The sequence below is a fragment of the Gobio gobio genome (assembly GCF_949357685.1).
Source record: "Gobio gobio genome assembly, chromosome: 25".
Lineage (NCBI taxonomy): Eukaryota > Metazoa > Chordata > Actinopteri > Cypriniformes > Gobionidae > Gobio > Gobio gobio.
Window position 1 is genome coordinate 8,785,657 of NC_137121.1, and position 21,220 is coordinate 8,806,876.

The 21,220-nt window shown below is 37.2% G+C and overlaps 1 long non-coding RNA gene across 1 annotated transcript in view; it reads left to right on the plus strand.

The window, feature by feature from the left end:
* Positions 1–15,757: 15,757 nt before the first annotated feature.
* The window catches only part of LOC307121648, an 85,622-nt gene continuing 80,159 nt past the window's right edge, over positions 15,758–21,220 (plus strand). Inside the window, exon 1 of the long non-coding RNA XR_013815974.1 lies at positions 15,758–16,045. This is a non-coding gene — a long non-coding RNA (uncharacterized lncRNA). The remainder of the gene's footprint in view (positions 16,046–21,220) is intronic.

Genomic DNA, 21,220 nt, shown 5'->3' on the forward strand with positions numbered 1-21,220 from the left:
CTGCTTATCCACACAAGTAATACCAGAACACAATCCAAAATATGACATAAGAGAACTATAAATCCTAATTTAAGAGCAAAAATGCATGGTGACATCACCGCCACGTAAGCGTCACACTGTTGTAGTGCATTTAACCACCGCTAGATGTCAGCAACAGCTCAATTATCAGATCTGAGTGACAACCATAGAGCTGTATACTTAGATGCCTCATTCAACCGCTCCAGACACGTCGACGCGCCGCCATTTTGGAACGGGCAACACTTCAGATGCTGTCATCATTCACATTTAAAAAAAAAAACACGAAAACAAAAACAAAACTACACTGCGCAGCCTCTGTAAAACCTATATCCTAATAACCTTTCACAGACGAGAATGTGTTTTTAAAGCCTATGTATTAACTCAATATTACAGGTTTTTAACTACAGTTACTTTTTAATGTCGTGTTAGCTAACGCGTTCTTCATGTATTTCTTTTTATTTTTTTATTTTTTTTATTAATGCAAAAAGATACAGAGATGACATGTTTATAATACACAAGTTTGTGATACAATAAACAAAATACAAAATGTATCAATAATATGTTCAATATCATCAGAATATAAAACAAATTATTTAAAGATTAAGGTAAAAGAAGAAGAAGAAAAGGAAAGATAGAAAAAAAAGAACATAAGAACATGAGGGTAAGATAATTATACATCTCTTGGGTTATACAGATTAAAGTCATTACAAATTGACATCGTTTTACTTGCTTTCTTATTTACAGAGGATGAAATAGTGTTAAGATATATTTTACATTCTTTCAAAAAGACAAAAAATTGGTTTGTTGTTGGTGAATTTACATTTGTGGATATAAAATTTACAAAGAAAATATATTACATTTATAACAAAGTAAGCATTGCTTTTAGTAGAGTCACAATAGTGACCGAAAATAATGTCTTTAAGAGTTATGGATATGCCTTGCTGGATATTATCATTAATAAAAGCCTCAATATTTCTCCAAAGTTGTTTAGTATAATAACATGACCAAAATAAATGATGAACAGTTTCTGTGTGGACTTGACAAAATGAACAACTAGTATCAATATTAGTTTTAAATTTCTTCATGAAATGTTTAACAGGGTAAAATGTATTTATTATTTTGAAAGACACTTCTTTTACTTTATTAGTGAGAAAGTATTTTTGTTGCAAGGACCAAATCTTTTTCCAATTTAAATTTATAAATAAATTATTCCAATACGAAATTGCAGGAGATGCAGAGATGATATTCTCAAGAAAAAGGGATCTAACTTTATAATTTCTATCTTTTTTTCCCCAGAAAAACACATTTTACCTATAGGAGTTTCTGTTGGTTGAGGAACAGTAATAGTCGTAGGAGGAGAGCGATTGCTATTTTTTAAGAGCATACTAATTCCTGATGGTATCGCTCCCATAACTATGGCAAATTCTTTAGGGGTAACTGGCAAGTTATATTCGGAAAGAAATTCAGTATAGGACATTAATAAACCTTGATTATTAAACAACTGATTTACTAAAAGCAAACCATTTTTGAACCACTTATCAAAAAATAACATTCTATTTTTGTATAAAATATTTAGATTGTTCCAAATAAAACATTTATGGGGGGTAAAATTATGCGTTCTTCATGTATAGACCCTTTTCACCGACGGTGATGATGACGCATTTTAACGGTCATCAATATCGTAAATCCTGCAACGTTTTTTGTTTTTTCATAAAAAAAAAAAAAAAAATATATATATATATATATATATATATATATATATATATATATATATATATATATATATATATATATATATATATGTGTGTGTGTGTGTGTGTGTGTGTGTGTGTGTGTGTGTGTGTGTGTGTGTGTGTGTGTGTGTGTGTGTGTGTGTGTGTGTGTGTGTGAGTGTGTGTGTGTGTGTGTGTGTGTGTGTGTGTGTGTGTGTACATTTATAACACTAATACTTTGTATTTTATTACTTTTGCATCAAATTACAATAAAAAAGTTACCGCTGCTGTGAGGGTGTTTAGTAATAGCGTCAATGGGTCTTTTCACTGCCGTTATCAATCTCACTCGATTTTTCCCTCTTTTTGAAAGTTTTGAAATCACTACTGTGGCGTTTTTCTTTTGCTATGTGAGCAATTTGCACACAAAAAAAATATTTAATGTATTCTCTCATTCACAGCTATATATAACCCAACTATGACGACTTCCGCTCCGAGAAACCCGGAAATGTGAAAAGGGTATATGGCAATAATGTTTGGATTACACAAAAACACGTAACATTTGTTTGTTAATTACAGGGCTTCGTGGTTCACACACACACACACACACACACACACGCACACGCACGCACACACACACACACACACACACACACACACACACACACACACACACACACACACACACACATATGCTGACAACCATCAACACACAGCAAAGTACAAACACTCCACAGTAAATGCATAATCAGGAAGTTACAATACAGAATTATTGTATAGTTTACTACTTTTATATTACTGTGTATAAAATGGATAGGTTGTTCATTGTGGCTTGATGTTTTTGCTGACAGGGTTCAGTGAGTGTGTGACTGATGGTGTGAGGAAGTCAGCACTTTGACTGACAGGATGAAGTCTTCATGATCAGCAGAACGGTCAGTCATGAGGAGGATCTGCAGCTCACGCTGACCTACATCTAAAGCATTCGTGTTTGCATTCTTTAAACTCATTAATCATTCGGATATGAACATTCTCAAACCTATTTTACGAAATGCATTCTATAGTTTTTAGGGCTGATGAATGTAGGACACATCTGTCTTTGATTTATTGTTGTGCAGTTTCTCTATCCACAATGTTTCTCATGGATGTCATCGCACACGTACTGTTCTAGAAATCTCTTTTTTGAGTTTCTGTTATATAGCTTTATCTATATATTTATTTATTTTTTACCAATATCTCCTCTGTATGGGTCCAGGATGGAGCGTCTCATATGAGAGCAGCCTGAGGGCCCTGTCATCCCTCCTTTGAGTTGGATCCGGATCTCAGGGCTGGAAATAGATGAGACAGATGGCAGAGTGATGGCACTGGATCAGGCTGAGCGGCCGGGCCGGGCCGCACCCACGCCGTACCCGCTGCACCGTGAAATCGCTGGGGGTTTTGCACCAAGCCCACACGAGAGCTCTTGCTTTCAATGAGAGAAATATCTGCTGGTCTGAAGGATAAAAATGTCATGTAACATCTCCACCGTCTCACAGCTCCACAGCAAGTTACTTACTTTTAAAAGATACAGATTAATGTTAAAAATAATTCAAATAAAAAAATATAACAGTATAAATATTATAGAGCAATAGCGAAAGTGACGTGTGGCGAACCATACTTGGAATTTGTGCTCTGCATTTAACCCATCCAGGTGCACACACACAGTAGTGAACACACACCCAGAGCTGTGGGCAGCCATGCTCACCCCCCACCAACAATTCCTGCCGGACCTGAGACTCCAACCCACTACCTTCGGTAACTTAGAAATATTATAAAAAGTAAAATAATATTTTAGAGCATTATACTGAATTATAGAGCAAATGTTATTGATATTTTACAATAAATATAACAATTCCTGCCGGACCTGAGACTCCAACCCACAACCTTCGGTAACTAAGAAATATTATAAAAAGTAAAATAATATTTTAGAGCATTATACTTAATTATAGAGCAAATGTTATTGATATTTTACAATAAATATAACAATTCCTGCCGGACCTGAGACTCCAACCCACAACCTTCGGTAACTAAGAAATATTATAAAAAGTAAAATAATATTTTAGAGCATTATACTGAATTATAGAGCAAATGTTATTGATATTTTACAATAAATATAATTCCTGCCGGACCTTAGACTCCAACCCACAACCTTCGGTAACTTAGAAATATTATAAAAAGTAAAATAATATTTTCGAGCATTATACTGAATTATAGAGCAAATGTTATTAATATTTTACAATAAATATAACAATTATATTATTTAAAAAAAATAGTATTAATATATATATAAATGTTTGTGTGCTTGTGTGTGTGTGTGTGCGCGCAACTTAATACTATACTATAATTTTTTATAGAGCCATTATATTGGACTATAGAGGAAGAATAATTAAATTAAGAATAATAAAGATTATTATTATTATTATTTATATTCTAAAATACATATTAAATAAAAAAAATTAAAGAAATAAAGATACTTATAATTAAGTTTATTATTATTATTATTATTTTATTAATATATTACATTGATATTATAAAATAAATGGAAATATGATAATACCACAAAATATAAGTAACTAATATGAATTATTATTAATGTTACATATTGGCATTATAAAATAAATAGAAATATAACCATACCACAAAATATAAGTAACTAATATGAATTTATTATTAATATGTTACACATTGATATTGTAAAATAAATGGAAATATGATAATACCACAACATATCAGTAACTAATATGAATTATTATTAATGTTACATATTGATACTATAAAATAAATAGAAATCTAACCATACCACAAAATATTAACTAATATGATAAAATAAAGGTATTCGAGAAAAAAGTTACTTTTAATTAAGTTTTATTATTATGATTATAATTATTATTGGTATTACCAATAAGTTATTATTATTTATATTATTAAAAATAAAAATAAAATATAATTGTATTATAAATAATTATTATTAAGTTACTTTTTTAATAGAATAAAACAAAAACTTTTTTTATTGCATAATAGAGCAAAAGTCAATTATCATCATCATTATTATTAATAAATATGATAAAATAAATATAAAATAAGAAATAGAGAAATAAAGGTAGTATTTTTTATTATTACATTACTTATGGGTATTATAAAAACAAATTCTAATTATTTTATAAAATATTATTATTATTATTTTGTTACTTTAAGCAGCTGAAATGCAGCAAAAATGCATGAGAACTGAAAGAAACGGCAATCACAGAGATCAAAGCCCATAAGGTATTAGACTGTGGATGGTGAAAATGAAGATGCATTTGTGCTCTTTGATCAACGTGATGACAACAACCTACTTGTCTATGAGTCTGTGTGTCTGCCAACTCAGTGAAGTTGGTATCATCAAGAAAAAACACTGACATTTCCGTTTCGGCTTCCCAAACACAGGTTATATATGTACGAGTCGGCGTGAAGTCTTGCATTAGATCTGGGTGAATAAGGAACCAGAATTGAATCGGGTTGAGTGGAGGACTGACTATCATGTCACATCATCTCTCACTTCACTGAGTCATAAAACTACACAACTCTCAAACACAACGCAGGACAAACAAATCCAACAGATGCAAAGTGTGACGCATGAATGGAGCTGATCTCAAAGCACACAGGTGGGCATACCTGAGCAACACAATTAGCACATGCAGCTGGTCAAAAGCAGGATCACACACACACACATATGTTGTGTTTTTTGGGGACTTTCCAGACATAATGATTTTTATACTGTACAATATTCTATCCCCTTACACTAACCCACCCCTAAACCTACCCATAACAGAAAAACACCACTTTGATTTAGAAGCTGTTTTCCTCATGGGGACCAAAAAATGTCCGTCTGGATATTGCCGTCTTAGTGGGGACATTTTGTCCCCATAACTTAGGGTTTACCTGAGCCACACACACACAGACTATGTGGAACTTGTCTGTCACATAAACTGCTATGGGATACAGCAAAAACCACTGTGTAAACTGCAGGAATAGACCGTAGTCAGGTAAATAGGCGCCATATTGAATTTACCGTGGATGAAAACTAGGCTGCGAGGGATAGATGTACAGTCATTACAATCACTCGCACTGTATAAAGGTCCTAGTGTTTTTTTACATTGTATATAGTATAGCTAGTTATTTTCAGGATGGTACTTTGACAATACAATGTGTTTGGATATGTACCAATCTCTGTTGAAAACCCTCTTAGGACTCGTTCACACAGAATTGTTTTTGCTTTGAAAAATGTGAGACGTGGGGAGTGGAATGGGGAAAAAAAACGCAAGATTCAAAGTCCCTTTAATACAAGTCATTTCACGTGGCGGCCATCTTAGAAACACCTCTCGGGCATGCAAGTGCAACTCCTATCTCCTTGAATGGGCAAACATCAAATTCTCCAAAACTGTTTGCCAAGCGTACGATTAAATTTCATATTTGAAGTCACCAATAAATTTAATCGCAAGCTTGGCGAACAGTTTTGGAGAATTTGATGTTTCCCCATTCAAAGAGATTGCATGCCCGAGAGGCCTTTTTTAAGATGGCCGCCGAATGAAATGACTTTTTCATAGCCCCCGATCAGACAGAATGCATTTTTCAGTTTGATTTAAAAACGCGAGGTGCACCACACTGCCTTTTTTTGGTTGAATTTTTCTTAATTTAGGAAAGAGCAGTGCGCTGTGGTATTTTTATGTTGCTAGGCAACCACCCAATCAGCTGTCCTGTCAGTCTAATCAAGGTAACAGTCCCCACAACGAAAGACCCGCCTCTCCATTCATTCGATTGGACAATGGAAAAGAAAAACCGTGAATGATGTCAATGAGTTGATTTTTTTTCAACTTCGGGCGCTCAAAGCTCTCCTGCTAAAACGCGAGGTGTGCGAGGTGAAGTGCAAAACGGCCACTGCCAATAGAAAACCATTTAAAAAAGGCGTCTCTCACAGCAAAAAAAACATGTTCTGTCTAATCTGGGCCTTAAAGGGACTTTGTTTTAACTTGAGCGCCGCGTTTTTAGAATGTCGTGTCATTCGCGAGACGCTGCAAAAGACACGATCGCAATAGTTATACACGTCTGTCTAGCGCATGTTTACATAGAAAAACAATGGAAAAGTACCGCATTGGAATGGAAAAATGCATTCTGTGTTAACGGCCCCTTAAACTAGCCAGTTCTGGTCCGACTGGTCTGGTTGTAGAGGACTTTTGGGCACTTTTCAGCCTGTCAGGTTGGGGGACCATCTTGGGAAACCATGACTTTAGACTGGATTAAAGGATTTTTGTTCAATTCAAAATGAAAATTTCCTGATAATTTACTTACCCCCATCTAATCCAAGATGTTCATGTCTTCCTTTCTTCAGTCGAAAAGAAATAAAGTTTTTTGAGGAAAACATTCCAGATTTTTTCTCCACATCATTGACTTCAATGGCAACCAACGGGTTGAAGGGCTTCAAAGGGCTCTGCGCGATCCGAGACGAGGAACGGGGTCTTTTTTAGCGAAACCATCGGTTATAAAAAATAAAAAAAAAGATATACTTTCAACCATGGGCGTCGGAAGCAAAAAAAATGTGGGTGGGTCCTCTCAGAAAATATTTACTGGAGTAGATGCCATTTACATTAAGTAAATATACCACCTTGTTTACTAAACGTCTGGTTAGGCAAGACGGAAAACACTGAATCATTTAGAGTGGCAATAGTGTAGGGGAAAGTTTTGACGCAAATCAACCCGCGGTTAGAATCTGCCTTTTGCCGAACTCGCTGTACTGCCTTGTCCCATCACATATCAGATCGGAAAGGCATTTATTTTCAATAAAAATAAAGAAAATATTAGAAAAGTGGAAATAAAGCGTCTAACGTGTTTGTTTAATAATAAGTGTTTATCGGTTAGGGGTAGGTGAACAGACATGCGCTGAATTAGAGATGATACAAGTGAGTGGGTCCAATATCATTGGTCGTAAAAAGTGGGTGGGTCTTGCCCCACCCACATACAATGGATCCGACGCCCATGCTTTCAACCTAAATTGCTCATCTTGCGCTGCTCTGTGGCGCGCCATGGATTGCGTAATCACGTCGGAAAGGTCGTGCTAGACGTAGGCGGTCGCACAGAGCACTTTGAAGCCCTTCGAAGCCCTTTGAAACTGCATTGATTTGGACCTTCAACCCGGTTGGTTGCCATAGTAGCATAGTTGCCAAGTCCGCGTGACGCGCAAACTTTGGGCTTCTTTTTTGGGCAAGTCGCGTTAAAAAATCACATGTCGTGGGTTGCGTTTTTTAGCCTTTATTTAAAAAAGTGTGGTTGCTTGTTAGGAAAATATGACAAGAAACTTTGTTTCTTTACATTTATGGTCGCTGTTTTGTCCAATACATGACACTGTCTTCTCACAGCCAATAGCCAATCAGTGCAATAATACAAGTGCTGTAGTAATTTGTCCTCATACGCCTCCTTCTCCCCCTCATTGAAGATAAATCGTGTTCAACGTGCAGGCATGTGACGTAATGCACGTAATGATAGTTAGTAGACGTAAATAGACGTATACATTTTCACAAACAATGCCACCAGCAGAGATGTACAGAGATGGAGAGGAAACAAGGAGGAGAGGAACCTAATTTCATTTTCTAAATATTTTTATAATGTATTTATCGTTACAGGCTATAATAAATAAAAAGTATACTAATAATAACAGTAGAACTACTGGTATGGTTTGAATTTATTTTATTATAAATATGTGACTATATCCCTTAGTGCTTACCTGCTTCCCATTGTGCATACTGTCCATCCTAAATTGTATGTGACATTAGTAATTTTCAATACTATTTAGGGCAGATTGTATATGCACATTGAGATGCAGGGCTTGTCTTTTTCACGGTTTGTAGTGTGTGTGTGTGTGTGTGTGTGTGTGTGTTCACTACTCACTGCTCCTAATATGTGTGCACTAACTCCGACTATGGGTTACCATAATAGGCCTTCACGCCACACAACATGTAAATAGGATGTAAAAATATTGGTGATATTTTGTCACTTATTCAGCAGTAGGCTAGCTGGAGCCGTTTACCTCCAGTCTTTGTGCTAAGCTAAGCTAGTGGTGGGTACGTCAGACAGTTATGGCAGACACGGAGATGAAAATGGTATGTATGGACTTATCTAACTCGATAATACTATGAATACGTTACGGTGAATAAGCTAAAGTCCCAAAAAGTCGGCATAAGTGTTTCTTTTTAGCAGTATATATACTTTTAGCTTCCATTGTAATACCGTGGTATTCTCTAAAGTCTCTCGAAGTACAGTTCTTTGACGTATTTTTTATTATTATTATTATTTTTTTAGAAGATAACATTTTAGCTCGACATAAATCTGTGGAGCTTGTTGTGGCGGGAAATAGTTAATTAGGCAACAGTCAAAAAGTCTGTCCAGCGCATTGAGAGAGAAAAATGTAAAAGCACAGATGTCTGTTTAACGACCTATTCAGAATTTCGTTTTGTACACAACTCGACTCTCTGAACAGCAGAGGTGTGCGATGAATCAGATGGGGCGCTTTAGTGAAATGTGTGTCTAAAATAAGCCGCCTTAGAATGTGTGATGAGTTTTTCTCAACTCCGCGATCTCACGCTATGCCACCTATCCGCGTGCAAGAGCCTCCATCTGCCACACAATCTTTTTCCACCGGCCCGGGAAGCCACCTTACTGGGACGATTTACAGGCGCCAAGATCCTTCACTTGAACACATGAGTCTGAAGCTTCGTAGAGGGGAACATTTTAGACGCTGGAAAACTCAGCTGTCAGGGAAGTAGCCTAAATCATTATGAATCAGGCTATGAAAACGGGATCGGCAGTAAGGCCGTATTGACTTTCTGTCTCAAGGTCTGAAAGAGGATGGATGAGGAATTCACATCTTTTATGGGTAGTTAAATTTAACCAAGGCCTTTTTTCTGCTTTAGGACACACGGAGAGTGTTGCCAGTAGAGGGCTCTCTAGCGGCGTCGAGCGCGCGCACGTAAACAGACCCTGAAACAGACAGATGGAAGCGATACTTTATTGATCCCTGAAGGGAAATTCGGTGCAAAACGGCAGCAACATCAAATAAAGTGTGCATAAATACACAACTTTCAACAAACAGCACTAAACATTACATAGAGTGCAGCCAATCGTGTCATATTGAAGTCTCACGCTATCCAGCGCTGTCATTAATGGCTCAAAATCAACTTAATTTCAAATAGAAACTGAGCTGAGGGCTATGCCTTAATATAAATTATTATAAAATATTCTATATGCAATTTTCCCAAATGAAATGCTTTGTCCTCCAATGTAAACACTTACAAAACAGTACCATGATACTAGGCTAAATGCGTTGGTTATTTAAATAGGCCTTATTATGTTCACACACAGAGAAAAGGGCTGTCAAAATTGTACCTTTAGGGGTATACAACAACTTGTCGCTGGGGCAGTACCCTTAAAAGGACATCTTTGTACCCTTTTTACCACAAAAAGGTTCATATTAGGTACGTATTTGTACTCTAAGGTACTAATATGCACCTTTTAGGAGTAAAAAAGGTACAAAGAGTAAGGGTACTCCCCCAGCGACAAGCTGTTGTACCCCTAAAGGTAAAATTTTGACACCCCTTTTCTCTGCGTGTACCATGGTATTTACATGGTGCTGCAAAAATACTTTGGTATTAGCATGATCTTCTTCTTTTCCTTTCAGCTATTCCCTTCAGCTATGCCCTATCCCCTGCATCCTCTTCTCTCAGACCGACTACCTTCATGTCCTCCTTCACTACATCCATAAACCTCCTCTTTGGTCTTCCTCTCGACCTCCTACCTGGCAGCTCTAACCTCAGCATTATTTTACCAATATACAGGTAAAAATAAATAAAAATGTGGTAATTTTTGTGTGAGCTACAGCTTTATTTCGAAGAGAGATTGATGTAGTTTAGAAATGTATTGTTGGGTTTAACCTCTGACTTAAATATTTTAGTCACAGCGTCATGATCTGCTGTTCTGCAAAACTGTGTTGTTTAACAATCCAGTCACACTTTAAAAATAATCCAGTCGCACATGTGTCTGTCTGCTCTGGCCTGTTACTCATCACTCACATGGTTTCCAGTGAAGGCCGTTTCTCTGCACGGATCTCATTATCCAATCTCTCTCTTTTTCATTTCCTTATCTTGCTATCCGTGACTCTTCTCCCTGTCTCTCGCTCTCTCTCTCTCTCTCTCGCTCTCTCACACACACACACACACACACACACACACACACACACACACACACACACACACACACACACACACACACACACACACACACACACACACACACACACACACACACACACACACACACACACACACACACACACACACACACACACACACACACACACACACACACACACACACACACACACACTTCCATCTTGTGTACAGCTGCCTCAGCTGTAAGTCTGACTCAGGGCCGCCACTCTTGATTCATCCCATGAGTCTTTGGGGCAGTGCCCGCTCTCTTCTCAGACATGCACATTTGCATAACCATAAATCACTCACGAAAAGTGACACTCGGTAAACAATGAGGCTCTGGATCTCGGCCTCTCTCTTTCTTTCAGGATAGCTACAGGTTTCAATTAAAATAAAGAGATGAATCTTACAACACATGACTTAGACAGGACATGTCTAAATCATATTTAACCCTCAAAATCAAAAGAAAGACATATAAAATGATATTTGCGCAAAGAAAATAAAACCTATTTTAGGGCCATTAAAGGGATAATTCACCCACCCCCCCCCCAAAAAAAAATTTATGTCATGTGCTGTATGAATGTATTTCTTCTGCTGAACACAAAAGAAGATATTTTGAAGAATATGGGTAACCAAAGCAGTTGACTTCCATAATATGAAAAAAAAAAAAAATACTGTGGAGGTCAATGGGGCCCATCAACAAACATTCTTCAAAATAAAAATAAAACATTTGTACAGGTTTGGAACAACTTGAGGGTGAGTAAATGATGACAGAATTAAAATTTTAGGGTGAACTATCCCTTTAAGATATTCTCCATTATTTTCATGACAATTAAGCATATCTCTCCAACCTTTTTTATAATGCAAAGCAATTTCTACATTCACTGTAATAGTAATTATATTATTTGTTTAATGAATATAATATTAATGTAAAATATGGTCATATTTTATATTTATTTTTTGCATTATTATGCACATTCTTCCTCCCATTCTCATTACCGTTATGCAAATACATATTATCTGTGATATTAATTATATTATTTGTTTAAATAACATTATAATATTAATGTAAAATATAATGTCATATTTTATATAATTTCTTTTGCATTGTGATATTATTTTCATGACAATTAAGCATATCCTACCTCCTATTGTCATTACTGTAATGCAAAGAAGTCTCATTCACTGTAATAGTAATTATATTATTTGTTTAAATAATATTATGATATTAATATAAAATATAAAGTCATATTTTATATAAATTGTTTTTGCATTGTGATATTATTTTCATGACAATTAAGCACATCCTACCTCCCATTGTCATTACTGTAATGCAAATAAATCTCATTCTCTTCAATAGGAATTATATTATATTATTTAAATAATATTAAAATATGAATGTACTATAAATTAATATTTTATTTTTTTGCATTGACATTATTTTCATGACAATTAAGCACATCCTTCCTCCCATTGTCATTACCGTAATGCAAAGAAGTCTCATTCACTGTACTAGTAATTCTATTATTTGTTTAAATAATATTATAATATTAATGTAAAATATAGTCATATTTTATATTTATTTTTTGCATTATTATGCACATCCTTCCTACCATTCTCATTACCGCAATGCAAATAAATATCATTATCTGTGATATTGATTATATTATTTGTTTAAATAACATTATAATATTAATGTAAAATATAAAGTCATATTTTATATAATATTTTTTTGCATTGTGATATTATTTTCATGACAATTAACTAAGCACATCCTACCTCCCATTGTCATTACCGTAATGCAAATAAATATAATTCTCTGTAATTGGAATTATATTATTTAAATAATAATAATATATGAATGTACTATAAATGTAAAATAAATTGAGAAACCTTCCTCCCATTCTCATTACCGTAATGCAAAGAAATCTCATTCTCTGAAATATGAATTAGTAGTTATATAAATTAAATGATTATATTATATTATATTATATTATATTATATTATATTATATTATATTATATTATATTATATTATATTATATTATATTATATTATATTATACATGTAAATATTTCAAATGTTATGCTTAAATAGTTAAAAAAAAATAATAATAAAAACTTAAAATAAAACATTCAGACAGATTATGGTAGTGAGCATTGGGGCTTAATTTTTAGGAAAAGAAACCAAAGTTTTTAATGCTCCTAAACTAGGCTTCATTTTCTGTTATGCAAGATGTCAATTATATGTGGAAGATGATTTTGTGCATGTGCACATGGAAAATGACGTCCGGGTGGATATCCAGTGCATGTAACAACCTGTTCGGAGTCTCTTGGGCCCTGCTCAAGAATGCATTTAGAAACAGCTTTCAAATTTACAGCCCCATACAATAGAATCCCATATAGAGATCCGGGTTTGACACCGCGTGTTTGATTGAACACTTCATATTTTGCTTCCCCACACAGAGCAACAGAAATAGGATAATTTATTGTACGACCCCTGACAGGAATAAACTACACCGCGTCCCACTGCAGGAGATGGATGTGACTGTGCTTCACTTTCACAGGTGACTTGAACTGTTGACAGATGATACACACAATAGAGTTTGATCTGTCATGAGAGTGGAAGTTGCTTGAGTTCAGCTGAATGCTGACGGTGATGCATAAATGTTAAAACCATATATAAAAACACAAATAGAGCTAATTAAGGTATCAGGAGGTATTATCATGCCATGGTACTTAAAACATGGTATTGAACGATTACCATAGTTATATCCATATTAAAGTGGATGTCTAATGCCATTTCATGCATTCTGACTTACTGTTAAAGAGTTGATTCTCATGCTAAACATGGCCAAAATTTCACAAAACGAGTTGGATGTATGACAGAATATTTCTGTGCCAAATACACAGATTTCGAATACGTTTCGTAAAGTTTTAGAGTATGGCCCTGTATGATGTCACAAAGGGCGTAATTCCTTGTATGGGCACATCAACCAGAGCGAGAGCAGGAGCGCGTCAACGAGCTTCGTTCGGGTTACAGAAGCCGCCGACAGGGCTGCCATTTTGTTTTTAGACCACGAAATCAACAATGTCACTAAAGAAGTGTGTTTTTCTAGACGCGCCCTAGCGGCAGCAAATCTAATCTAGTCTAGCAACTCTCCGTTGGCTTGCGAGCTGGAAAAACCAAACTCTAATCAGGCCAATCACATCGTGTATAGAGTCGGTGGGCGGGCTTAACATAATGACGGCAGAGTTGCAGCAGTTCCATGTGCAAAAAAGAACCTGGCGAACAGCGGTCTTTCGAATCGGCTTTGGCCGCGACTCTGGAAGACTTGTTGTTAAGCTTTTCTTTGAGGAAAGAACAAAGAACAGCACTGAAGTCATTCTTAAGAAAGGAAGATGCGTTCAGAGTTTTGCCGACTGGATACGGCGAAAGTTTAATCTATCAACTAGCTCCGCTTCACCTTCTTCTTTGCTCTGGTTGGTTGTAGCGCTATCCTATTGCGAGCAGAGGGAATTTGAAAGACAACCGTTTATCCCGCCCCTCGGATTGAGCCCTGCCAATGGTGAGTTCCCAGACCCAACATCTTGATGTGGGTCTGGCTTGTCAGGCTAGTGTTTTTGTTTGTGTGGGAAAGATAGTCTTGTTCAGCTTTCCAAATAACAGTGTTAAGGAAACAGTGGATGTAGTTTGTTTTTCCAGAGCAGCAATTGAGTTCTGCAAGTGTGTTTGTTGTTCCCGGTCATGAGTGGAGACCACAGGCGGTGAGTGAAAGTGCATCAAATGTGTGTGTTTTGTTGGCAATCGGCACTTAAGTGCATATAATGTCAACAACATGAATGCATAGTGAGTCGAAAGTTATCCAGGGATAATGCCATGATGTATTTTGTGTGTGTGTGTGTGTGTGCTCTTTAGCCCCGCCCCCACTGCACGCCTCCACGAGCTCGGCTGTTTTCGGAAAGAATCTGTACAGCGTATCTGTCGTTTATAAATATGATCAAACTAAAGACTCTTCAGAGATATGAAGGATGCAATACTACTCTATAGGAACTCGAGACTAACATGAGACTGGCAGAAAGTGTGTGTGTTATGTACCCTTTAATCACCTACCATAGTATTTTGACCATGTAAAGTACTATCATAAACCTCTCCGCATATATGTAGCCCTATATACTTCAAATATGGTGGTACACATTAAGAAAATGCATGTATTATGTCCAAAACATCATATTACAATGCTGAGTTGAAACCAAATTTGGGTTGAAAATTGACAAATTTGGCCATTTTAACCCAGCAGTTGGGTTAAATATTTGCCCAACGTGCTGGGCAGTTTTATTTAACCCAACTATTGTTTAAAAATTACAATATGGCTGGCTTAAAATTTCCAACATACTTTGGGTTCGTTTTAAGCAAAGTAATACAGTAAATCTAAACAATAGTTGAGTTAAATAAAACAACCCAGCAGGTTGGGCAAACATTTAACCCAACTGCTGGTTGTTTTTTTAACCCAGCATTTTTACCATGTGTACCATGCCCCGAAACACTTTTTTATAAGTGCCAGACCAGAGCATTAAAAGTAATCATTGGTTTGGAAAATCTGCCATTTTCACTAATCTACACTAGATTAAAAAGAAAGCATTTAAGATCGAGCTCTCTCTTCCATCAGGTCTCCGCTTGTTCTGTGGTTTAAAGCTCTCAGCGCGGGGAAGGGGAGGAGACACACACACACACACACACACACACACACATCAGCTCCGTCCTCCGTTCGCGAGTAACCGGGCAGGAGGAGGCGAGCGCGATCAGACCTCCAGGTGTGTGTAGATGTATGTGTGTGCTCCAGTCACACCTGGATGCATCATGTGATCAGATACCTGGGCGTGGAGCTAGCGTTCAGTGTGTTATTCAGTAACGGGGATCACGGAACCGAAGATCTGTGTCTCTCCGCGCATGAGTGACATGTGAACTTTCCGTGCACCGGGAATCTATTCCTCTCAATCTTAAGGGAATCCGTGTGTCTGGACGCTGCAACTACTGTACTACCAAGGTAAATAAGTCTGTATTTGTGTGTCTGACGCGGGATATTTTGCGTTGCACATTCCAAAAGATCGTAGTTTACGGTTGTGTTTGGTCTCAGACGGGACGCACACCCCGGACTGACTGCCCGAGACGCATGTTGCATGTGAGATGATGTACCGATGTGTTGTCATAGGCGTTTTAATATTCATTCCTTGAAACTAGAGTGCATTTTTTGTTCTTATTACTTTTCCTTTAATTATTAATAGGTCAATTTCTACCCCACTAGTAAGCTTTCAATACACAGTAGTAATATGTAGTTCTGTAGTAATATGTAGACAGTAGTTTCAATAGTAATATGCAGTGTAGCTACCTTTCCTGTCTGTCATTTTCGCGCGCAATCAAGATCGGTTATGCCACCTTCACGTGCTATTGGAAATATTTCCGACTTCTGAAGTCGTGATTACGGGCTTGTCACATTCAAAATTTGACTTGAGAGGGCGTTCATGTCCAATTTTTGAAGTAGGAAACTGGTATTTACGATAATTCCAATCGCACGTGAAGGCAACATTAGTTTCGCGCGATGTCTTGTTGTGGCGCTCAGGCGATAACTGTCAAACTATCTTGAACACATTTTTGTTTTTATATCTATATTAAAGTGATTAGTAATATGACACATAGTAGCCTAGTTTAGTTGGTTTGTCGATAAAATGACAACGGAAACTGCTCGTTTGTCATACTGTTGCTATAGAAACATCAAGTGAAAGTGACAACACTTAAACGGTTGAAAATGTTGTTAAAACGTATTCGTACTTATATCACAATGAAAACATACTTTAAAGAGCCTCAACCTTTTGTTTAGACTTATTTTGAGGGGTTCAGACAAACCAAACGCCCATAATTCGCACCCTACTAGTATGTTATGTATTAATTTAATAGTTTATTGACTAGCATCATTATTAGTCTCTTTGCTACTACTCACTAACTTCCATTGTTGCTAGTAGTTTTTGACATTTTTTCTGAACTAGTAATGTTAGCTTTAAAATCTGTCTTTATTTCTCAGTAGTTGCCATGTCCATTTCTTAAATGATTGTGTTTAGTGTCCTGAATAAGTCTTGTTTGGTTGCTGTTTTTGAGAGAACCATCCATTTGGCAAAAATTAGTTAGCACTTGTGTCACTTCCAAAACAACCCATTATTGTAGCCTATGGGTTGACTTATCCCCCCCAAAAAATATTTTTTAGTGAAATTGAATAAAATATTACGCCAAATGGCAATTTTATGTCTCATTTGCCATTTAATTATTTATGCTATAAACCCATATGGGTCGACTACTAGTTATGACCTTGATTTGTCTTAATGGATGGATTAATATTTAATGGGTCCGATCTGGCTAATAGTTTCTTAGTCTTTGCTCCGCTCTTCTAAGTTCGCAGTGTTGTGATTTAAAACCACTAGTCATGTATCAGGTTTCTGTGGTAAAAGGTTAGATTGTGCTTTGTTTAACAGCAGAGGACTGTGTTCGCGCGTGTGCTCGTGTACAGTGCGCGAGTACAACAGGTCCGGAGACAAGCTCTCTGTGTGTCTTTAACTGTGTAAATCCTGCTGTTTGTCTCGGCACACTGGCTCCTTTCAGCCGGAGCTCTGAAGTTGTGCGTCTCACACATTGTACTGCCTTGTTGTGCCTCTAAATTGCGTCTCTATTGGGCGCTCCTGTATTTCTATGCCGAGCTCTACAGTGAAAGGGCGGAGACATCTCGGGGGGATTATCCTCATTAAATGGCTTTAAACAAACGAGCCAGATTAGCCGGGATCGTTCTCCATGTGGGGGCAACAGAGCTGAGGGTGGGTGTGGTGTGGTGAAAAGAACAACCCCAGCAGCAAGAGGCAGCGTCTTCATAAATACACACCATCTGCGCTCACACACACATACACACACCACGTAGTCGGCGTGAAATCAGGTCCTGCTCCTGCCTACAGCGCTCGGGCTTATCTGCCGTCCTGCGAGCGTTTAGAATAGAGCGACTGTCCCTTATCTGAGCCGCGAAACGCATGATGAATGTCCTCTCTGCACGGAGCTGAATGATTTCATTCACCTTCCGAATGTCCCTGTGTTTTACACTCAGAAATCATCTATTACCCACAATCACCTGCAGGGCTGTCAGCGAAAGCACTTGGCTGGAGCACTTGGGTTTATCAAAAGCTAAATAAAGAAGTAGCATTTGTCTGACGTTAGCCCGCAGGATAGCAGAATGGTGATGTTCAATGTTGTGCATTCACCTTTTCTCTGTGGCAGCACCCATGACTTCCTCTATTCAGACAAAGGGGCCTGTTTTTCCACCAACAACGACTTATTCAGAATATCTTGCCAAAGAAGAAATGTCACAACCCCCCCCCCCCCATGTTGCCAGCTTGTGTCTGAGCGTATTTGATTGGTCATTTTTGTCGCCTTTAACATGTCAGACTGCTCTGCACTTAAAGTAATACATGTTGATATTGGAGATTCTTGGATGATTTTCCTGGTACCAGCAGTGTGTTGAGTCTGGCTGCTCGAAAATGGCTTTTCACACTGATATTCTGAAATAGTTTGGCAAGTGTTTCTAAACCCAGTCCCGATGATTCAGTCCAGAGACTGACGTTGAAGCCTCCACTTTAGATTCTTCTCATAGTTTTCAATTTAACAGTGCATGCTCTAATAATTAGGTAAAGTAGATGTGATGGAATTAACTGCATCTCTTCCAGGTTCCAGGCTGAGTTTTTGTTCTTTCCGACTGCCGCAAGTGACGGGCATGTTTTGGAATGCTTTGTTTCTGTTTTGGTCGTGCATTTTGGTAGCCCCGCCCACAGTGAAATGTCTATTAGACCACTCCCACTCCATATTTAAATGTGAATACACCAATCAGGCATAACATTATGAACTAATATTGTGTTGGTTCCCTTTTGCTGTGAAAACAGCCCTGTCCCGTCAAGGCATGGACTCCACTAGACCCCTGAAGGTGTGCTGTGGTTAGGGGTGTGCAATATCGTCTGCGATAATATCGTAATTGTTGTTTTAACGATGTGCGATCTGACATTATCGAGTATATCCCTCACACACACCCAGAGATGCACGATATTATCGGCACGACATCGGAATCGCCGATAAACGCTTAAAATATAAAAATCGGCATCGGCCGATATGAAAAAATTATGCCGATATGCCTTGCCGATATGATAATGAGTTGATATGAGCCTGCAATACCTCTCATGTGCAAGGAGTGCTATAGCGATAAGATCATGTCAGCCGTGTGGCCATTCTTGAAGTGAAAACAAGCAAATACATTGCCTGTATTGCGATTTATATTGACATCATTAATCAACATCATTATATTGAATTTGTGAATCAACAGGATTGCCAGGTTTTCACAACAAAACTAGCCCAAAATAAGCACAAACGCGTCTCCCCACTCTCTAGCGCGCGCAGCAGCCTCCACAGCAGCAGAAGCTCCTCCAGGTCCTAGTGCCCGCCCGGTTGAATTTTATATAGCCTATTTAGTGGGAGCGCTGTTGTTGCAGTAATAAAATGAAGTAGAATACGCAAATAAATTGTAAAAAACTTGTAAATTAAATACTTTTATATACAGTTTATTAATCTGTAATAAAATTGTATGAAATGGATGATAAAAAAATAATCCAAGGAGCACTAAAATAATTCTATTTTTTTATTTATTTGAAGCTAAAGACAGCATCAACTGATGCCACGCCACCCCCACTTCATGTGCACAAACATTACATCCAAAAATAAAATATTTAGGTTACAACTGCATCTGTCTGGGGTGAAAAATCACTGACTTTATTATTGTTATTTTTAGAGAAAATATACTCTTATTATAAAAATAACTTTATTAACATTTATTTATCTTTAACAAGTATACTTTAAGTAAGGAGACCTCAGAAATCTGAAACCAGAATGAAAAAGGTGGTTTCCAAACAAAATAAACATATATCGGTATCAATATCGGCATCGGCCAAAATTAGTTGAAAAATATTGGCATATCGGATATCGGCAAAAATCCAATATCGTGCATCCCTACACACTACGTGATGTAGTTTTGTTGATTAGACTGGTGCGGGTGCACATTAGAGTACACGCTTTCACTGCGTGCTATATTTATATCATATAATATAGTTAATAAGATATCACACAAAGATTGCAGTTTTTCAAATGTGATATTGATTTTATTAAGAGTTAATATTAAGTGACTTACAGTTTAGACCTCCATATTGCCTGTTTTTGCTCTATTTAGCCACCGCCACTGCATCACACAGCACTGTATCTGCGTAAACACAGCAGTGTTTTCATACTGAATGAATCTGCTTTTTGAACGAATCAATTGAATCAGGGATTCAATGACTAATATAGATTAAGATATTCAAATGCTTTGTTCCTTGAATGAATTAGCTGTTTGAATAATCTCAATGACTCACTTGTTAAATGTGACTTGCTGCCACCTACTGGCGGTTTTAATTTCACAGTTAAAGTATCTTTTCATGTTTTAAATAATTTAAAATATCAATATTATTCAACATTTTATGTTTTAAACATCTAAACATTATTTATGCATAACTGCAGGTTATTAATTTGTCACTAGGCCTGTCGCGAATCTCGCGATAGTCAATAAATCAATTAATCGCACGATAAAAAAAAATTAGCTTGATAATTTTTCCGGCCGTGATAATTTCCACTTGCATGCTTGTTTGTTTTCCACGTCTCTCTCTCTCTCTATCACTCTCGCTGACTGTGCGTGCGCCTCGTCCGTTTGGGGAGGTGTTTATACTCTGACAGATTCGCCTGGAACTCGTGCTTCTTCGGTTGCGGAGCCGCGCGCAAAGTTACAAAATTTGACGTGTACACCGCCAAGCAAAATGGGGTCTCGCGCACTCAATGTGCACTACCGCCCGCTCCGCGTTGACGCCATTTTTGCCGCGCGCACCCTCGCGCTCGTGCGGACGCGTCAAGTTTAAACAAGGCTAAAAGCTACACTGAAGTTGGCAGTTTGATAAATGCAAGTTAATTCTTCAGCTTAATCTGTGTGTGCTAAAAAGGCACATATGTTCCTGTAGAGATAGCAATACATATTCTCCTTTTTTTGCCAACAAAATGAAAAGCATGTCATCAATGTCTTCTCTCTTGCTGTATCAAAATCTCACCTAGCTTTCCTCAGAGA